This window comes from Taudactylus pleione, unplaced genomic scaffold (genome assembly GCF_031769625.1).
Source record: "Taudactylus pleione unplaced genomic scaffold, aTauple2 ptg000070l, whole genome shotgun sequence".
Taxonomy (NCBI): domain Eukaryota; kingdom Metazoa; phylum Chordata; class Amphibia; order Anura; family Myobatrachidae; genus Taudactylus; species Taudactylus pleione.
The window spans coordinates 2,089,561-2,109,560 of record NW_028284472.1 but is presented as its reverse complement, the minus strand read 5'-3'; the positions used below and the strand labels follow the sequence as shown (position 1 = coordinate 2,109,560).

The window sequence follows — 20,000 nt, the reverse complement described above, 5'->3', positions numbered from 1 at the left end:
CACTGATGACCAAACAGAATGTAAGACAGCCCTCTAGTTAGCAAAGCTTGATCAATATCCACACCATTCATTAGTAAAAGTAAGGGATTCTGATGATAAACCAGTCTCTGATGGAGAACTTTAAGAGCAATCCAGTGTTTGGAATGGGCATCTACCTGCATTCTCTTCAGCCATGAAAACCATAAAGTCCTTGCAGTCAAGCATTGTATAAAGGTTAAGCTTCCATCCTCTAAGATATCCCTAATAACACTGAAAAGTAGTAAATCTCTAGTGAAATGTAAAGCTGCAATAACTTGTGCATAAAAAAATAGCAGCTCATAGGGGATGTAGCTCAGTGGTAGAGCGCATGCTTCGCATGTATGAGGCCCCGGTTCAATCCCCGGCATCTCCAAGTTTTACAAAATACAGCTTTTTACCATATGTAAACTCTCTAGTAGAGCCAAAGAAAACAAGCAAACCAATAAAAGTACTCTACAGCAATAGTCAAAGTTGAATACAAATCATAAAAAATCAATCAAATATGATTATATTCATCATCTTCTTCATTCCAGTTTTCAAAGTTAAGTACCTATTGAATGCCTATTGCCATTCTCCTACACTGAGGGAAAACATATGGTAAGTAGGAAATAGATTTTTTATTTTCAGTGGGAACTGAAGGCGACTACCTGAGCAAAGTTTAATAAAAGAGCGAGACAAATAATATAGCAAAACTAATTGTTTAAGATTGAAAGACAAGTTCAAACACTTTGTGAACAAAAAGAGGATGGACATGGGCTTGGAGGGCAAGCACTTAATGACATTTCAAAGCATGAAATGATGACAACATATGAACTCTACTTAGATTGTCTGGTGAAGCATTAGCTAGCAATGCCCAAGAGGCAGTCATAGCATGCATCCTTTGTGCCCTTCTACTAAGTTCTGACACTGATGACCAAACAGAATATAAGACAGCCCTCTAGTTAGCAAAACTTGATCAATATCCACACCATTCATTAGTAAAAGTAGGGGATTCTGATGATAAACCAGTCTCTAATGGAGAACTTTAAGAGCATTCCAATGTTTGGAATGGGCTTCTACTTGCATTCTCATCACCCATGAAAACCATAAAGTCCTTGCAGTCAAGCATGGTATAATGGTCATGCTTCCATCCTCTAAGATATCCCTAATAACACTGAAAAGTAGTAAATCTCTAATGAAATGTAAAGCTGCAATCACTTGTGCATAAAAAAATAGCAGTTCATAGGGGATGTAGCTCAGTGGTAGAGCGCATGCTTTGCATGTATGAGGCCCCGGTTTCAATACCCGGCATCTCAAAGTTTTACAAAATACAGCTTTTTACCATATGTAAACTCTCTAGTAGAGCCAAAGAAAACAAGCAAACCAATAAAAGTACTCTACAGCAATAGTCAAAGTTGAATACAAATCATAAAAAATCAATCAAATATGATTATATTCATCATCTTCTTCATTCCATTTTTCAAAGTTAAGTTCCCATTGAATGCTTATTGCCATTCTCCTACACTGAGGGAAAACTTATGGTAAATAGGAAATAGATTTTTAATATTCAGTGGGAACTGAAGGCGACAACTCAAGCAAAGTTTAATAAAAGAGCAAGACAAATAATATAGCAAAACTAATTGATTAAGATTGAGAGACAAGTTCAAACACTTTGTGAAGAAAAAGAGGGTGAACATGGGCTTGGAGGGCAAGCACTTAATGATATTTCAAAGCATGGAATGATGACAACATATCAACTCTACATAGATTGTCTGGTGAAGCATTAGCTAGCAGTCGCCAAGAGGCAGTCTTAGCATGCATCCTTTGTGCCCTTCTGCTAAGTTCTGACACTGATGACCAAACAGAATGTAAGACAGCCCTCTAGTTAGCAAAACTTGATCAATATCCACACCATTCATTAGTAAAAGTAGGGGATTCTGATGATGAACCAGTCTCTGATGGAGAACTTTAAGAGCATTCCAATGTTCGGAATGGGCATCTACTTGCATTCTCATCAGCCATGAAAACCATAATGTCCTTGAAGTCAAGCATGGTATAATGGTTATCCTTCCATCCTCTAAGATATCACTAATAACACTGAAAAGTAGTAAATCTCTAGTGAATTGTAAAGCTGCAATCACTTATGCATCAGAAAATAGCAGCTCATAGGGGATGTAGCTCGGTGGTAGAGCGCATGCTTCGCGTGTATAAGCTCCTGAGATCAATCCCCAGAATCTCTAAGTTTTGCAAAATACAGCTTTTTACCATATGTAAACTCTCTAGAAGAGCCAAAGATAACAAGCAAACCAATACAAGAACTGTACAGCAATAGTCAAAGTTGAATACAAATCATAAAAAATTAAGCAAATATGATTATATTCATCATCTTCTTCAATCCATTTTTCAAAGTTAAGTTCCCATTGAATGCCTATTGCCATTCTTCTACACTGAGGGAAAACATATGGTAAGTAGGAAATAGATTTTTTATTCTCAGTGGGAACTGAAGGCGACTACCTGAGCAAAGTTTAATAAAAGAGCGAGACAAATAATATAGCAGTTCTAAATGATTAAGATTGAGAGACAAGTTCAACCACTTTATGAACAAAAAGAGGATGGACATGGGCTTGGAGGGCAAGCACTTAATGAAATTTCAAAGCATGGAATGATGACTACATATCAACTCTACATAGATTGTCTGGTGAAGCATTAGCTAGCAATGCCCAAGAGGCAGTCTTAGCATGCATCCTTTGTGCACTTCTGCTAAGTTCTGACACTGATGACCAAACACAATGTAAGACAGCCCTCTAGTTAGCAAAACTTGATCAATATCCACACCATTCATTAGTAAAAGTAGGGGATTCTGATGATAAACCAGTCTCTGATGGAGAACTTTATGAGCATTCCAGGGTTTGGAATGGGCATCTACTTGCATTCTCATCAGCCGTGAAAACCATAAAGTCCTTGCAGTCAAGCATGGTATAATGGTTATGCTTCCATCCTCTAAGATATCCCTAATAACACTGAAAAGTAGTAAATCTCTAGTAAAATATAAAGCTGCAATCACTTGTGCATAAAAAAATAGCAGCTCATAGGGGATGTAGCTCAGTGGTAGAGCGCATGCTTCGCATGTATGAGGCCCCGGTTTCAATCCCCGGCATCTCCAAATTTTACAAAATACAGCTTTTTACCATATGTAAACTCTCTAGTAGAGCCAAAGAAAACAAGCAAACCAATAAAAGTACTCTACAGCAATAGTCAAAGTTGAATACAAATCATAAAAAATCAATCAAATATGATTATATTCATCATCTTCTTCATTCCATTTTTCAAAGTTAAGTTCCCATTGAATGCTTATTGCCATTCTACTACACTGAGGGAAAACATATGGTAAGTAGGAAATAGATTTTTTATTTTCAGTGGGAACTGAAGGCGACTACCTGAGCAAAGTTTAATAAAAGAGCGAGACAAATAATATAGCAGAACTAAATGATTAAGATTGAGAGACAAGTTCAACCACTTTATGAACAAAAAGAGGATGGACATGGGCTTGGAGGGCAAGCACTTATTGAAATTTCAAAGCATGGAATGATGGCAACATATCAACTCTACATAGATTGTCTGGTGAAGCATTAGCTAGCAATGCCCAAGAGGCAGTCTTAGCATGCATCCTTTGTGCCCTTCTGCTAAGTTCTGACACTGATGACCAAACAGAATGTAAGACAGCCCTCTAGTTAGCAAACCTTGATCAATATCCACACCATTCATTAGTAAAAGTAGGGGATTCTGATGATAAACCAGTCTCTGATGGAGAACTTTATGAGCATTCCTGGGTTTGGAATGGGCATCTACTTGCATTCTCATCAGCCGTGAAAACCATAAAGTCCTTGCAGTCAAGCATGGTATAATGGTTATGCTTCCATCCTCTAAGATATCCCTAATAACTCTGAAAAGTAGTAAATCTCTAGTAAAATATAAAGCTGCAATCACTTGTGCATAAAAAAATAGCAGCTCATAGGGGATGTAGCTCAGTGGTAGAGCGCATGCTTCGCATGTATGAGGCCCCGGTTTCAATCCCCGGCATCTCCAAGTTTTACAAAATACAGCTTTTTACCATATGTAAACTCTCTAGTAGAGCCAAAGAAAACAAGCAAACCAATAAAAGTACTCTACAGCAATAGTCAAAGTTGAATACAAATCATAAAAAATCAATCAAATATGATTATATTCATCATCTTCTTCATTCCATTTTTCAAAGTTAAGTTCCCATTGAATGCTTATTGCCATTCTCCTACACTGAGGGAAAACTTATGATAAGTAGGAAATAGATTTTTTATTCTCAGTGGGAACTGAAGGCGACAACTCAAGCAAAGTTTAATAAAAGAGCGAGACAAATAATATAGCAAAACTAATTGATTAAGATTGAGAGACAAGTTCAAACACTTTGTGAAGAAAAAGAGGATGGACATGGGCTTGGAGGGCAAGCACTTAATGATATTTCAAAGCATGGAATGATGACAACATATCAACTCTACATAGATTGTCTGGTGAAGCATTAGCTAGCAGTGGCCAAGAGGCAGTCTTAGCATGCATCCTTTGTGCCCTTCTGCTAAGTTCTGACACTGATGACCAAACAGAATGTAAGACAGCCCTCTAGTTAGCAATACTTGATCAATATCCACACCATTCTGTAGTAAAAGTAGGGGATTCTGATGATGAACCAGTCTCTGATGGAGAACTTTAAGAGCATTCCAATGTTCGGAATGGGCATCTACTTGCATTCTCATCAGCCATGAAAACCATAAAGTCCTTGAAGTCAAGCATGGTATAATGGTTATCCTTCCATCCTCTAAGATATCACTAATAACACTGAAAAGTAGTAAATCTCTAGTGAATTGTAAAGCTGCAATCACTTATGCATCAGAAAATAGCAGCTCATAGGGGATGTAGCTCGGTGGTAGAGTGCATGCTTCGCTTGTATAAGCTCCTGAGTTCAATCCCCAGAATCTCTAAGTTTTGCAAAATACAGCTTTTTACCATATGTAAACTCTCTAGAAGAGCCAAAGATAACAAGCAAACCAATACAAGAACTCTACAGCAATAGTCAAAGTTGAATACAAATCATAAAAAATTAATCAAATATGATTATATTCATCATCTTCTTCATTCCATTTTTCAAAGTTAAGTTCCCATTGAATGCCTATTGCCATTCTCCTACACTGAGGGAAAACATATGGTAAGTAGGAAATAGATTTTTTATTCTCAGTGTGAACTGAAGGCGACTACCTGAGCAAAGTTTAATAAAAGAGCGAGACAAATAATATAGCATAACTAAATGATTAAGATTGGGAGACATGTTCAACCACTTTATGAACAAAAAGAGGATGGACATGGGCTTGGAGGGCAAGCACTTATTGAAATTTCAAAGCATGGAATGATGACAACATATCAACTCTACATAGATTGCCTGGTGAAGCATTAGCTAGCAATGCCCAAGAGGCAGTCTTAGCATGCATCCTTTGTGCCCTTCTGCTAAGTTCTGACACTGATGACCAAACAGAATGTAAGACAGCCCTCTAGTTAGCAAAACTTGATCAATATCCACACCATTCAATAGTAAAAGTAGGGGATTCTGATGATAAACCAGTCTCTGATGGAGAACTTTAAGAGCATTCCAGTGTTTGGAATGGGCATCTACTTGCATTCTCATCAGCCATGATAACCATAAAGTCCTTGCAGTCAAGCATGGTATAATGGTTATGCTTCCATCCTCTAAGATATCCCTAATAACACTGAAAAGTAGTAAATCTCTAGTAAAATATAAAGCTGCAATCACTTGTGCATAAAAAAATAGCAGCTCATAGGGGATGTAGCTCAGTGGTAGAGCGCATGCTTCGCATGTATGAGGCCCCGGTTTCAATCCCTGGCATCTCCAAATTTTACAAAATACAGCTTTTTACCATATTTAAACTCTCTAGTAGAGCCAAAGAAAACAAGCAAACCAATAAAAGTACTCTACAGCAATAGTCAAACTTGAATACAAATCATAAAAAATCAATCAAAAATGATTATATTCATCATCTTCTTCATTCCATTTTTCAAAGTTAAGTTCCCATTGAATGCTTATTGCCATTCTCCTACACTGAGGGAAAACTTATGATAAGTAGGAAATAGATTTTTTATTCTCAGTGGGAACTGAAGGCGACAACTCAAGCAAAGTTTAATAAAAGAGCGAGACAAATAATATAGCAAAACTAATTGATTAAGATTGAGAGACAAGTTCAAACACTTTGTGAAGAAAAAGAGGATGGACATGGGCTTGGAGGGCAAGCACTTAATGATATTTCAAAGCATGGAATGATGACAACATATCAACTCTACATAGATTGTCTGGTGAAGCATTAGCTAGTGGTGGCCAAGAGGCAGTCTTAGCATGCATCCTTTGTGCCCTTCTGCTAAGTTCTGACACTGATGACCAAACAGAATGTAAGACAGCCCTCTAGTTAGCAAAACTTGATCAATATCCACACCATTCTGTAGTAAAAGTAGGGGATTCTGATGATGAACCAGTCTCTGATGGAGAACTTTAAGAGCATTCCAATGTTCGGAATGGGCATCTACTTGCATTCTCATCAGCCATGAAAACCATAAAGTCCTTGAAGTCAAGCATGGTATAATGGTTATCCTTCCATCCTCTAAGATATCACTAATAACACTGAAAAGTAGTAAATCTCTAGTGAATTGTAAAGCTGCAATCACTTATGCATCAGAAAATAGCAGCTCATAGGGGATGTAGCTCGGTGGTAGAGCGCATGCTTCGCTTGTATAAGCTCCTGAGTTCAATCCCCAGAATCTCTAAGTTTTGCAAAATACAGCTTTTTACCATATGTAAACTCTCTAGAAGAGCCAAAGATAACAAGCAAACCAATACAAGAACTCTACAGCAATAGTCAAAGTTGAATACAAATCATAAAAAATTAATCAAATATGATTATATTCATCATCTTCTTCATTCCATTTTTCAAAGTGAAGTTCCCATTGAATGCCTATTGCCATTCTCCTACACTGAGGGAAAACATATGGTAAGTAGGAAATAGATTTTTTATTCTCAGTGTGAACTGAAGGCGACTACCTGAGCAAAGTTTAATAAAAGAGCGAGACAAATAATATAGCATAACTAAATGATTAAGATTGGGAGACATGTTCAACCACTTTATGAACAAAAAGAGGATGGACATGGGCTTGGAGGGCAAGCACTTATTGAAATTTCAAAGCATGGAATGATGACAACATATCAACTCTACATAGATTGCCTGGTGAAGCATTAGCTAGCAATGCCCAAGAGGCAGTCTTAGCATGCATCCTTTGTGCCCTTCTGCTAAGTTCTGACACTGATGACCAAACAGAATGTAAGACAGCCCTCTAGTTAGCAAAACTTGATCAATATCCACACCATTCAATAGTAAAAGTAGGGGATTCTGATGATAAACCAGTCTCTGATGGAGAACTTTAAGAGCATTCCAGTGTTTGGAATGGGCATCTACTTGCATTCTCATCAGCCATGATAACCATAAAGTCCTTGCAGTCAAGCATGGTATAATGGTTATGCTTCCATCCTCTAAGATATCCCTAATAACACTGAAAAGTAGTAAATCTCTAGTAAAATATAAAGCTGCAATCACTTGTGCATAAAAAATAGCAGCTCATAGGGGATGTAGCTCAGTGGTAGAGCGCATGCATCGCATTTATGAGGCCCCGGTTTCAATCCCTGGCATCTCCAAATTTTACGAAATACAGCTTTTTACCATATTTAAACTCTCTAGTAGAGCCAAAGAAAACAAGCAAACCAATAAAAGTACTCTACAGCAATAGTCAAACTTGAATACAAATCATAAAAAATCAATCAAAAATGATTATATTCATCATCTTCTTCATTCCACTTTTCAAAGTTAAGTTCCCATTGAATGCTTATTGCCATTCTCCTACACTGAGGGAAAACTTATGGTAAGTAGGAAATAGATTTTTTATTTTCAGTGGGAACTGAAGGCGACAACTCAAGCAAAGTTTAATAAAAGAGCGAGACAAATAATATAGCAAAACTAATTGATTAATATTGAGAGACAAGTTCAAACACTTTGTGAACAAAAAGAGGATGGACATGGACTTGAAGGGCAAGCACTTAATGAAAATTCAAAGCATGGAATGATGACAACATATCAACTCTACATAGATTGTCTGGTGAAGCATTAGCTAGCAATGCCCAAGAGGCAGTCTTATCATGCATCCTTTGTGCCCTTCTGCTAAGTTCTGACACTGATGACCAAACAGAATGTAAGACAGCCCTCTAGTTAGCAAAGCTTGATCAATATCCACACCATTCATTAGTAAAAGTAGGGGATTCTGATGATAAACCAGTCTCTGATGGAGAACTTTAAGAGCATTCCAGTGTTTGGAATGGGCATCTACCTGCATTCTCTTCAGCCATGAAAACCATAAAGTCCTTGCAGTCAAGCATTGTATAAAGGTTATGCTTCCATCCTCTAAGATATCCCTAATAACACTGAAAAGTAGTAAATCTCTAGTGAAATGTAAAGCTGCAATAACTTGTGCATAAAAAAATAGCGGCTCATAGGGGATGTAGCTCAGTGGTAGAGCGCATGCTTCGCATGTATGAGGCCCCGGGTTCAATCCCCGGCATCTCCAAGTTTTACAAAATACAGCTTTTTACCATATGTAAACTCTCTAGTAGAGCCAAAGAAAACAAGCAAACCAATAAAAGTACTCTACAGCTATAGTCAAAGTTGAATACAAATCATTAACAATCAATCAAATATGATTATATTCATCATCTTCTTCATTATAGTTTTCAAAGTTAAGTACCTATTGAATGCCTATTGCCATTCTCCTACACTGAGGGAAAACATATGGTAAGTAGGAAATAGATATTTTATTCTCAGTGGGAACTGAAGGCGACTACCTGAGCAAAGTTTAATAAAAGAGCGAGACAAATAATATAGCAAAACTAATTGTTTAAGATTGAAAGACAAGTTCAAACACTTTGTGAACAAAAAGAGGATGGACATGGACTTGAAGGGCAAGCACTTAATGAAAATTCAAAGCATGGAATGATGACAACATATCAACTCTACATAGATTGTCTGGTGAAGCATTAGCTAGCAATGCCCAAGAGGCAGTCATAGCATGCATCCTTTGTGCCCTTCTACTAAGTTCTGACACTGATGACCAAACAGAATATAAGACAGCCCTCTAGTTAGCAAAACTTGATCAATATCCACACCATTCATTAGTAAAAGTAGGGGATTCTGATGATAAACCAGTCTCTGATGGAGAACTTTAAGAGCAATACAATGTTTGGAATGGGCTTCTACTTGCATTCTCATCACCCATGAAAACCATAAAGTCCTTGCAGTCAAGCACGGTATAATGGTCATGCTTCCATCCTCTAAGATATCCCTAATAACACTGAAAAGTAGTAAATCTCAAGTGAAATGTAAAGCTGCAATCACTTGTGCATAAAAAAATAGCAGCTCATAGGGGATGTAGCTCGGTGGTAGAGCGCATGCTTCGCTTGTATAAGCTCCTGAGTTCAATCCCCAGAATCTCTAAGTTTTGCAAAATACAGCTTTTTACCATATGTAAACTCTCTAGAAGAGCCAAAGATAACAAGCAAACCAATACAAGAACTCTACAGCAATAGTCAAAGTTGAATACAAATCATAAAAAATTAATCAAATATGATTATATTCATCATCTTCTTCATTCCATTTTTCAAAGTTAAGTTACCATTGAATGCCTATTGCCATTCTCCTACACTGAGGGAAAACATATGGTAAGTAGGAAATAGATTTTTTATTCTCAGTGTGAACTGAAGGCGACTACCTGAGCAAAGTTTAATAAAAGAGCGAGACAAATAATATAGCATAACTAAATGATTAAGATTGGGAGACATGTTCAACCACTTTATGAACAAAAAGAGGATGGACATGGGCTTGGAGGGCAAGCACTTATTGAAATTTCAAAGCATGGAATGATGACAACATATCAACTCTACATAGATTGCCTGGTGAAGCATTAGCTAGCAATGCCCAAGAGGCAGTCTTAGCATGCATCCTTTGTGCCCTTCTGCTAAGTTCTGACACTGATGACCAAACAGAATGTAAGACAGCCCTCTAGTTAGCAAAACTTGATCAATATCCACACCATTCAATAGTAAAAGTAGGGGATTCTGATGATGAACCAGTCTCTGATGGAGAACTTTAAGAGCATTCCAGTGTTTGGAATGGGCATCTACTTGCATTCTCATCAGCCATGATAACCATAAAGTCCTTGCAGTCAAGCATGGTATAATGGTTATGCTTCCATCCTCTAAGATATCCCTAATAACACTGAAAAGTAGTAAATCTCTAGTAAAATATAAAGCTGCAATCACTTGTGCATAAAAAAATAGCAGCTCATAGGGGATGTAGCTCAGTGGTAGAGCGCATGCTTCGCATGTATGAGGCCCCGGTTTCAATCCCTGGCATCTCCAAATTTTACAAAATACAGCTTTTTACCATATTTAAACTCTCTAGTAGAGCCAAAGAAAACAAGCAAACCAATAAAAGTACTCTACAGCAATAGTCAAACTTGAATACAAATCATAAAAAATCAATCAAAAATGATTATATTCATCATCTTCTTCATTCCATTTTTCAAAGTTAAGTTCCCATTGAATGCTTATTGCCATTCTCCTACACTGAGGGAAAACTTATGATAAGTAGGAAATAGATTTTTTATTCTCAGTGGGAACTGAAGGCGACAACTCAAGCAAAGTTTAATAAAAGAGCGAGACAAATAATATAGCAAAACTAATTGATTAAGATTGAGAGACAAGTTCAAACACTTTGTGAAGAAAAAGAGGATGGACATGGGCTTGGAGGGCAAGCACTTAATGATATTTCAAAGCATGGAATGATGACAACATATCAACTCTACATAGATTGTCTGGTGAAGCATTAGCTAGTGGTGGCCAAGAGGCAGTCTTAGCATGCATCCTTTGTGCCCTTCTGCTAAGTTCTGACACTGATGACCAAACAGAATGTAAGACAGCCCTCTAGTTAGCAAAACTTGATCAATATCCACACCATTCTGTAGTAAAAGTAGGGGATTCTGATGATGAACCAGTCTCTGATGGAGAACTTTAAGAGCATTCCAATGTTCGGAATGGGCATCTACTTGCATTCTCATCAGCCATGAAAACCATAAAGTCCTTGAAGTCAAGCATGGTATAATGGTTATCCTTCCATCCTCTAAGATATCACTAATAACACTGAAAAGTAGTAAATCTCTAGTGAATTGTAAAGCTGCAATCACTTATGCATCAGAAAATAGCAGCTCATAGGGGATGTAGCTCGGTGGTAGAGCGCATGCTTCGCTTGTATAAGCTCCTGAGTTCAATCCCCAGAATCTCTAAGTTTTGCAAAATACAGCTTTTTACCATATGTAAACTCTCTAGAAGAGCCAAAGATAACAAGCAAACCAATACAAGAACTCTACAGCAATAGTCAAAGTTGAATACAAATCATAAAAAATTAATCAAATATGATTATATTCATCATCTTCTTCATTCCATTTTTCAAAGTTAAGTTCCCATTGAATGCCTATTGCCATTCTCCTACACTGAGGGAAAACATATGGTAAGTAGGAAATAGATTTTTTATTCTCAGTGTGAACTGAAGGCGACTACCTGAGCAAAGTTTAATAAAAGAGCGAGACAAATAATATAGCAAAACTAATTGTTTAAGATTGAAAGACAAGTTCAAACACTTTGTGAACAAAAAGAGGATGGACATGGGCTTGGAGGGCAAGCACTTAATGACATTTCAAAGCATGGAATGATGACAACATATCAACTCTACTTAGATTGTCTGGTGAAGCATTAGCTAGCAATGCCCAAGAGGCAGTCATAGCATGCATCCTTTGTGCCCTTCTACTAAGTTCTGACACTGATGACCAAACAGAATATAAGACAGCCCTCTAGTTAGCAAAACTTGATCAATATCCACACCATTCATTAGTAAAAGTAGGGGATTCTGATGATAAACCAGTCTCTGATGGAGAACTTTAAGAGCAATACAATGTTTGGAATGGGCTTCTACTTGCATTCTCATCACCCATGAAAACCATAAAGTCCTTGCAGTCAAGCATGGTATAATGGTCATGCTTCCATCCTCTAAGATATCCCTAATAACACTGAAAAGTAGTAAATCTCAAGTGAAATGTAAAGCTGCAATCACTTGTGCATAAAAAAATAGCAGCTCATAGGGGATGTAGCTTGGTGGTAGAGCGCATGCTTCGCTTGTATAAGCTCCTGAGTTCAATCCCCAGAATCTCTAAGTTTTGCAAAATACAGCTTTTTACCATATGTAAACTCTCTAGAAGAGCCAAAGATAACAATCAAACCAATACAAGAACTCTACAGCAATAGTCAAAGTTGAATACAAATCATAAAAAAATAATCAAATATGATTATATTCATCATCTTCTTCATTCCATTTTTCAAAGTTAAGTTACCATTGAATGCCTATTGCCATTCTCCTACACTGAGGGAAAACATATGGTAAGTAGGAAATAGATTTTTTATTCTCAGTGTGAACTGAAGGCGACTACCTGAGCAAAGTTTAATAAAAGAGCGAGACAAATAATATAGCATAACTAAATGATTAAGATTGGGAGACATGTTCAACCACTTTATGAACAAAAAGAGGATGGACATGGGCTTGGAGGGCAAGCACTTATTGAAATTTCAAAGCATGGAATGATGACAACATATCAACTCTACATAGATTGCCTGGTGAAGCATTAGCTAGCAATGCCCAAGAGGCAGTCTTAGCATGCATCCTTTGTGCCCTTCTGCTAAGTTCTGACACTGATGACCAAACAGAATGTAAGACAGCCCTCTAGTTAGCAAAACTTGATCAATATCCACACCATTCAATAGTAAAAGTAGGGGATTCTGATGATAAACCAGTCTCTGATGGAGAACTTTAAGAGCATTCCAGTGTTTGGAATGGGCATCTACTTGCATTCTCATCAGCCATGATAACCATAAAGTCCTTGCAGTCAAGCATGGTATAATGGTTATGCTTCCATCCTCTAAGATATCCCTAATAGCACTGAAAAGTAGTAAATCTCTAGTGAAATGTAAAGCTGCAATCACTTGTGCATGAAAAAATAGCAGTTCATAGGGGATATAGCTCAGTGGTAGAGCGCATGCTTCGCATGTATGAGGCCCCGGATTCAATCCCTGGCATCTCCAAGTTTTACAAAATACAGCTTTTTACCATATGTAAACTCTCTAGTAGAGCCAAAGAAAACAAGCAAACCAATAAAAGTACTCTACAGCAATAGTCAAAGTTGAATACAAATCATAAAAAATCAATCAAATATGATTATATTCATCATCTTCTTCATTCCATTTTTAAAAGTTAAGTTCCCATTGAATGCCTAATGCCATTCTCCTACACTGAGGGAAAACATATGGTAAGTAGGAAATAGATTTTTGATTTTCAGTGGGAACTGAAGGCGACTACCCGAGCAAAGTTTAATAAAAGAGCAAGACAAATAATATAGCAAAACTAATTGATTAAGATTGAGAGACAAGTTCAAACACTTTGTGAACAAAAAGAGGATGGACATGGGCTTGGAGGGCAAGCACTTAATGATATATCAAAGCATGGAATGATGACAACATATCAACTCTACATGGATTGTCTGGTGAAGCATTAGCTAGCAGTGGCCAAGAGGCAGTCTTAGCATGCATCCTTTGTGCCCTTCTGCTAAGTTATGACACTGATGACCAAACAGAATGTAAGACAGCCCTCTAGTTAGCAAAACTTGATCAATATCCACACCATTCTGTAGTAAAAGTAGGGGATTCTGATGATGAACCAGTCTCTGATGGAGAACTTTAAGAGCATTCCAATGTTTGGAATGGGCATCTACTTGCATTCTCATCAGCCATGAAAACCATAAAGTCCTTGAAGTCAAGCATGGTATAATGGTTATCCTTCCATCCTCTAAGATATCACTAATAACACTGAAAAGTAGTAAATCTCTAGTGAATTGTAAAGCTGCAATCACTTATGCATCAGAAAATAGCAGCTCATAGGGGATGTAGCTCGGTGGTAGAGCGCATGCTTCGCTTGTATAAGCTCCTGAGTTCAATCCCCAGAATCTCTAAGTTTTGCAAAATACAGCTTTTTACCATATGTAAACTCTCTAGAAGAGCCAAAGATAACAAGCAAACCAATACAAGAACTCTACAGCAATAGTCAAAGTTGAATACAAATCATAAAAAATTAATCAAATATGATTATATTCATCATCTTCTTCATTCCATTTTTCAAAGTTAAGTTCCCATTGAATGCCTATTGCCATTCTCCTACACTGAGGGAAAACATATGGTAAGTAGGAAATAGATTTTTTATTCTCAGTGTGAACTGAAGGCGACTACCTGAGCAAAGTTTAATAAAAGAGCGAGACAAATAATATAGCATAACTAAATGATTAAGATTGGGAGACATGTTCAACCACTTTATGAACAAAAAGAGGATGGACATGGGCTTGGAGGGCAAGCACTTATTGAAATTTCAAAGCATGGAATGATGACAACATATCAACTCTACATAGATTGCCTGGTGAAGCATTAGCTAGCAATGCCCAAGAGGCAGTCTTAGCATGCATCCTTTGTGCCCTTCTGCTAAGTTCTGACACTGATGACCAAACAGAATGTAAGACAGCCCTCTAGTTAGCAAAACTTGATCAATATCCACACCATTCAATAGTAAAAGTAGGGGATTCTGATGATAAACCAGTCTCTGATGGAGAACTTTAAGAGCATTCCAGTGTTTGGAATGGGCATCTACTTGCATTCTCATCAGCCATGATAACCATAAAGTCCTTGCAGTCAAGCATGGTATAATGGTTATGCTTCCATCCTCTAAGATATCCCTAATAACACTGAAAAGTAGTAAATCTCTAGTAAAATATAAAGCTGCAATCACTTGTGCATAAAAAAATAGCAGCTCATAGGGGATGTAGCTCAGTGGTAGAGCGCATGCTTCGCATGTATGAGGCCCCGGTTTCAATCCCTGGCATCTCCAAATTTTACAAAATACAGCTTTTTACCATATTTAAACTCTCTAGTAGAGCCAAAGAAAACAAGCAAACCAATAAAAGTACTCTACAGCAATAGTCAAACTTGAATACAAATCATAAAAAATCAATCAAAAATGATTATATTCATCATCTTCTTCATTCCATTTTTCAAAGTTAAGTTCCCATTGAATGCTTATTGCCATTCTCCTACACTGACGGAAAACTTATGATAAGTAGGAAATAGATTTTTTATTCTCAGTGGGAACTGAAGGCGACAACTCAAGCAAAGTTTAATAAAAGAGCGAGACAAATAATATAGCAAAACTAATTGATTAAGATTGAGAGACAAGTTCAAACACTTTGTGAAGAAAAAGAGGATGGACATGGGCTTGGAGGGCAAGCACTTAATGATATTTCAAAGCATGGAATGATGACAACATATCAACTCTACATAGATTGTCTGGTGAAGCATTAGCTAGCAGTGGCCAAGAGGCAGTCTTAGCATGCATCCTTTGTGCCCATCTGCTAAGTTCTGACACTGATGACCAAACAGAATGTAAGACAGCCCTCTAGTTAGCAAAACTTGATCAATATCCACACCATTCTGTAGTAAAAGTAGGGGATTCTGATGATGAACCAGTCTCTGATGGAGAACTTTAAGAGCACTCCAATGTTCGGAATGGGCATCTACTTGCATTCTCATCAGCCATGAAAACCATAAAGTCCTTGAAGTCAAGCATGGTATAATGGTTATCCTTCCATCCTCTAAGATATCACTAATAACACTGAAAAGTAGTAAATCTCTAGTGAATTGTAAAGCTGCAATCACTTATGCATCAGAAAATAGCAGCTCATAGGGGATGTAGCTCGGTGGTAGAGCGCATGCTTCGCTTGTATAAGCTCCTGAGTTCAATCCCCAGAATCTCTAAGTTTTGCAAAATACAGCTTTTTACCATATGTAAACTCTCTAGAAGAGCCAAAGATAACAAGCAAACCAATGCAAGAACTCTACAGCAATAGTCAAAGTTGAATACAAATCATAAAAAATTAATCAAATATGATTATATTCATCATCTTCTTCATTCCATTTTTCAAAGTTAAGTTCCCATTGAATGCCTATTGCCATTCTCCTACACTGAGGGAAAACATATGGTAAGTAGGAAATAGATTTTTTATTCTCAGTGTGAACTGAAGGCGACTACCTGAGCAAAGTTTAATAAAAGAGCGAGACAAATAATATAGCATAACTAAATGATTAAGATTGGGAGACATGTTCAACCACTTTATGAACAAAAAGAGGATGGACATGGGCTTGGAGGGCAAGCACTTATTGAAATTTCAAAGCATGGAATGATGACAACATATCAACTCTACATAGATTGCCTGATGAAGCATTAGCTAGCAATGCCCAAGAGGCAGTCTTAGCATGCATCCTTTGTGCCCTTCTGCTAAGTTCTGACACTGATGACCAAACAGAATGTAAGACAGCCCTCTAGTTAGCAAAACTTGATCAATATCCACACCATTCAATAGTAAAAGTAGGGGATTCTGATGATAAACCAGTCTCTGATGGAGAACTTTAAGAGCATTCCAGTGTTTGGAATGGGCATCTACTTGCATTCTCATCAGCCATGATAACCATAAAGTCCTTGCAGTCAAGCATGGTATAATGGTTATGCTTCCATCCTCTAAGATATCACTAATAACACTGAAAAGTAGTAAATCTCTAGTAAAATATAAAGCTGCAATCACTTGTGCATAACAAAATAGCAGCTCATAGGGGATGTAGCTCAGTGGTAGAGCGCATGCTTCGCATGTATGAGGCCCCGGTTTCAATCCCTGGCATCTCCAAATTTTACAAAATACAACTTTTTACCATATTTAAACTCTCTAGTAGAGCCAAAGAAAACAAGCAAACCAATAAAAGTACTCTACAGCAATAGTCAAACTTGAATACAAATCATAAAAAATCAATCAAAAATGATTATATTCATCATCTTCTTCATTCCACTTTTCAAAGTTAAGTTCCCATTGAATGCTTATTGCCATTCTCCTACACTGAGGGAAAACTTATGGTAAGTAGGAAATAGATTTTTTATTTTCAGTGGGAACTGAAGGCGACAACTCAAGCAAAGTTTAATAAAAGAGCGAGACAAATAATATAGCAAAACTAATTGATTAATATTGAGAGACAAGTTCAAACACTTTGTGAACAAAAAGAGGATGGACATGGACTTGAAGGGCAAGCACTTAATGAAATTTCAAAGCATGGAATGATGACAACATATCAACTCTACATAGATTGTCTGGTGAAGCATTAGCTAGCAATGCCCAAGAGGCAGTCTTATCATGCATCCTTTGTGCCCTTCTGCTAAGTTCTGACACTGATGACCAAACAGAATGTAAGACAGCCCTCTAGTTACCAAACCTTGATCAATATCCACACCATTCATTAGTAAAAGTAGGGGATTCTGATGATAAACCAGTCTCTGATGGAGAACTTTAAGAGCATTCCAGTGTTTGGAATGGGCATCTACCTGCATTCTCTTCAGCCATGAAAACCATAAAGTCCTTGCAGTCAAGCATTGTATAAAGGTTATGCTTCCATCCTCTAAGATATCCCTAATAACACTGAAAAGTAGTAAATCTCTAGTGAAATGTAAAGCTGCAATAACTTGTGCATAAAAAAATAGCAGTTCATAGGGGATATAGCTCAGTGGTAGAGCGCATGCTTCGCATGTATGAGGCCCCGGGTTCAATCCCCGGCATCTCCAAGTTTTACAAAATACAGCTTTTTACCATATGTAAACTCTCTAGTAGAGCCAAAGAAAACAAGCAAACCAATAAAAGTACTCTACAGCTATAGTCAAAGTTGAATACAAATCATAAACAATCAATCAAATATGATTATATTCATCATCTTCTTCATTATAGTTTTCAAAGTTAAGTACCTATTGAATGCCTATTGCCATTCTCCTACACTGAGGGAAAACATATGGTAAGTAGGAAATAGATATTTTATTCTCAGTGGGAACTGAAGGCGACTACCTGAGCAAAGTTTAATAAAAGAGCGAGACAAATAATATAGCAAAACTAATTGTTTAAGATTGAAAGACAAGTTCAAACACTTTGTGAACAAAAAGAGGATGGACATGGGCTTGGAGGGCAAGCACTTAATGATATATCAAAGCATGGAATGATGACAACATATCAACTCTACATGGATTGTCCGGTGAAGCATTAGCTAGCAGTGGCCAAGAGGCAGTCTTAGCATGCATCCTTTGTGCCCTTCTGCTAGGTTCTGACACTGATGACCAAACAGAATGTAAGACAGCCCTCTAGTTAGCAAAACTTGATCAATATCCACACCATTCTGTAGTAAAAGTAGGGGATTCTGATGATGAACCAGTCTCTGATGGAGAACTCTAAGAGCATTCCAATGTTCGGAATGGGCATCTACTTGCATTCTCATCAGCCATGAAAACCATAAAGTCCTTGAAGTCAAGCATGGTATAATGGTTATCCTTCCATCATCTAAGATATCCCTAATAACACTGAAAAGTAGTAAATCTCTAGTGAATTGTAAAGCTGCAATCACTTATGCCTCAGAAAATAGCAGCTCATATGGGATGTAGCTCGGTGGTAGAGCGCATGCTTCGCTTGTATAAGCTCCTGAGTTCAATCCCCAGAATCTCTAAGTTTTGCAAAATACAGCTTTTTACCATATGTAAACTCTCTAGAAGAGCCAAAGATAACAAGCAAACCAATACAAGTACTCTACAGCAATAGTCAAAGTTGAATACAAATCATAAAAAATTAATCAAATATGATTATATTCATCATCTTCTTCATTCCATTTTTCAAAGTGAAGTTCCCATTGAATGCCTATTGCCATTCTCCTACACTGAGGGAAAACATATGGTAAGTAGGAAACAGATTTTTTATTCTCAGTGGGAACTGAAGGTGACTACCTGAGCAAAGTTTAATAAAAGAGCGAGACAAATAATATAGCAGAACTAAATGATTAAGATTGAGAGACAAGTTCAACCACTTTATGAACAAAAAGAGGATGGACATGGGCTTGGAGGGCAAGCACTTAATGAAATTTCAAAGCATGGAATGATGACAACATATCAACTCAACATAGATTGTCTGGTGAAGCATTAGCTAGCAATGCCCAAGAGGCAGTCTTAGCATGCATCCTTTGTGCCCTTCTGCTAAGTTCTGACACTGATGACCAAACAGAATGTAAGACAGCCCTCTAGTTAGCAAAACTTGATCAATATCCACACCATTCATTAGTAAAAGAAGGGGATTCTGATGATAAACCAGTCTCTGATGGAGAACTTTATGAGCATTCCACGGTTTGGAATGGGCATCTACTTGCATTCTCATCAGCCGTGAAAACCATAAAGTCCTTGCAGTCAAGCATGGTATAATGGTTATGCTTCCATCCTCTAAGATATCCCTAATAACACTGAAAAGTAGTAAATCTCTAGTAAAATATAAAGCTGCAATCACTTGTGCATAAAAAAATAGCAGCTCATAGGGGATGTAGCTCAGTGGTAGAGCGCATGCTTCGCATGTATGAGGCCCCGGTTTCAATCCCCGGCATCTCCAAATTTTACAAAATACAGCTTTTTACCATATGTAAACTCTCTAGTAGAGCCAAAGAAAACAAGCAAACCAATAAAAGTACTCTACAGCAATAGTCAAAGTTGAATACAAATCATAAAAAATCAATCAAATATGATTATATTCATCATCTTCTTCATTCCATTTTTCAAAGTTAAGTTCCCATTGAATGCTTATTGCCATTCTCCTACACTGAGGGAAAACTTATGGTA

General features: G+C 37.3%; 11 non-coding genes across 11 annotated transcripts; all 11 read left to right on the top strand.

The window, feature by feature from the left end:
• The first annotated feature begins 320 nt into the window (after window positions 1–320).
• Window positions 321–391, top strand: TRNAA-CGC (transfer RNA alanine (anticodon CGC)). Its single transcript has one exon. It is a non-coding gene; the product is annotated as a tRNA-Ala (tRNA).
• An 851-nt stretch (window positions 392–1,242) lies between these two features.
• On the top strand, window positions 1,243–1,314 carry TRNAA-UGC (transfer RNA alanine (anticodon UGC)). Its single transcript has one exon. It is a non-coding gene; the product is annotated as a tRNA-Ala (tRNA).
• A 1,774-nt stretch (window positions 1,315–3,088) lies between these two features.
• Window positions 3,089–3,160, top strand: TRNAA-CGC (transfer RNA alanine (anticodon CGC)). Its single transcript has one exon. It is a non-coding gene; the product is annotated as a tRNA-Ala (tRNA).
• Window positions 3,161–4,011: 851 nt separating this feature from the next.
• Window positions 4,012–4,083, top strand: TRNAA-CGC (transfer RNA alanine (anticodon CGC)). Its single transcript has one exon. It is a non-coding gene; the product is annotated as a tRNA-Ala (tRNA).
• Window positions 4,084–5,857: 1,774 nt separating this feature from the next.
• Window positions 5,858–5,929, top strand: TRNAA-CGC (transfer RNA alanine (anticodon CGC)). The gene has a single exon. It is a non-coding gene; the product is annotated as a tRNA-Ala (tRNA).
• A 2,696-nt stretch (window positions 5,930–8,625) lies between these two features.
• TRNAA-CGC (transfer RNA alanine (anticodon CGC)) lies at window positions 8,626–8,697 on the top strand. Its single transcript has one exon. It is a non-coding gene; the product is annotated as a tRNA-Ala (tRNA).
• Window positions 8,698–10,471: 1,774 nt separating this feature from the next.
• On the top strand, window positions 10,472–10,543 carry TRNAA-CGC (transfer RNA alanine (anticodon CGC)). Its single transcript has one exon. It is a non-coding gene; the product is annotated as a tRNA-Ala (tRNA).
• A 4,543-nt stretch (window positions 10,544–15,086) lies between these two features.
• TRNAA-CGC (transfer RNA alanine (anticodon CGC)) lies at window positions 15,087–15,158 on the top strand. The gene has a single exon. It is a non-coding gene; the product is annotated as a tRNA-Ala (tRNA).
• A 1,774-nt stretch (window positions 15,159–16,932) lies between these two features.
• Window positions 16,933–17,004, top strand: TRNAA-CGC (transfer RNA alanine (anticodon CGC)). Its single transcript has one exon. It is a non-coding gene; the product is annotated as a tRNA-Ala (tRNA).
• Window positions 17,005–17,855: 851 nt separating this feature from the next.
• On the top strand, window positions 17,856–17,927 carry TRNAA-CGC (transfer RNA alanine (anticodon CGC)). The gene has a single exon. It is a non-coding gene; the product is annotated as a tRNA-Ala (tRNA).
• A 1,774-nt stretch (window positions 17,928–19,701) lies between these two features.
• On the top strand, window positions 19,702–19,773 carry TRNAA-CGC (transfer RNA alanine (anticodon CGC)). Its single transcript has one exon. It is a non-coding gene; the product is annotated as a tRNA-Ala (tRNA).
• Window positions 19,774–20,000: the final 227 nt, after the last annotated feature.